The sequence below is a fragment of the Octopus sinensis genome, linkage group LG8 (assembly GCF_006345805.1).
Source record: "Octopus sinensis linkage group LG8, ASM634580v1, whole genome shotgun sequence".
Classification (NCBI taxonomy): Eukaryota; Metazoa; Mollusca; class Cephalopoda; order Octopoda; family Octopodidae; genus Octopus; species Octopus sinensis.
Genome location: NC_043004.1, coordinates 83,101,099 through 83,101,868, shown reverse-complemented (window position 1 = coordinate 83,101,868; position 770 = coordinate 83,101,099). Strand labels below are relative to the sequence as shown.

Sequence of the window (770 nt, the reverse complement as noted above, 5' to 3'; positions counted from 1 at the left end):
ACATACTAGTGGTGATTCAGACAAAACCATCATAGAAGCGCTCCACCATCTATGTTTTCACGTTTCAATGGTAACTGCAGTACGAAACTCGATTTAATAACATTATTTCACCAATAAATGCATTCGGATCACGTCCCTACAGCACTTTCTCAAGCAAGATTCTAAACAACAAAGCTTGGTGTGACAATGTAGAGAGTTCTAACTCCTTCAACCAGTGAAACACAAAGACGATTCTATAAGATTTATCAGACGCATATATGATCATTAATTTTCAGCTTATTTAGTTACAACTTCCGCTCATCTTTTCACTAAAACGGTATCAAGAAGAAGATTTTCACAATATTTTTTCTCTCCCTGTTTATTTCTTACCAACTCATCTGCACTTGCTTAATAACATGACTTAATAACGCCGATACATTACTGAAAGTGTGCTACAAAATATATCATAAATCGGCCCTACATTTCTTTATTTGTTCATCCCTTTATTTATAAATAAACGTTAGAAATAAAATATCGTAATGATTCCATTTACTGAATCCAGTTTCTGTTTTACTAAAATCAAGGCATGTCCACGACAGGGGATACAATTACCTCAAAGGAAATATATTTTACTTCAAAATCACGCGGATGTCTTCTATTGCAGCATGGATGACATCGGGGGAGATGGACAATCTCAGTACGTATAGTCAATGAACTTTAATGGACAAGCAGATATCATTGTATAGATGGCTTATATATATATATATCCGTGTGTGTGTGTATGTTTGTTG

General features: G+C 34.5%; 1 long non-coding RNA gene across 1 annotated transcript in view; it reads left to right on the top strand.

Annotated features, from left to right (window-relative positions):
* Positions 1-233, top strand: part of LOC118764611 — a 6,502-nt gene extending 6,269 nt beyond the window's left edge. The window contains exon 3 of the long non-coding RNA XR_005000423.1: positions 1-233. This exon is cut by the window's left edge and continues 22 nt beyond it. This is a non-coding gene — a long non-coding RNA (uncharacterized LOC118764611).
* The last annotated feature ends 537 nt before the right edge of the window (positions 234-770 follow it).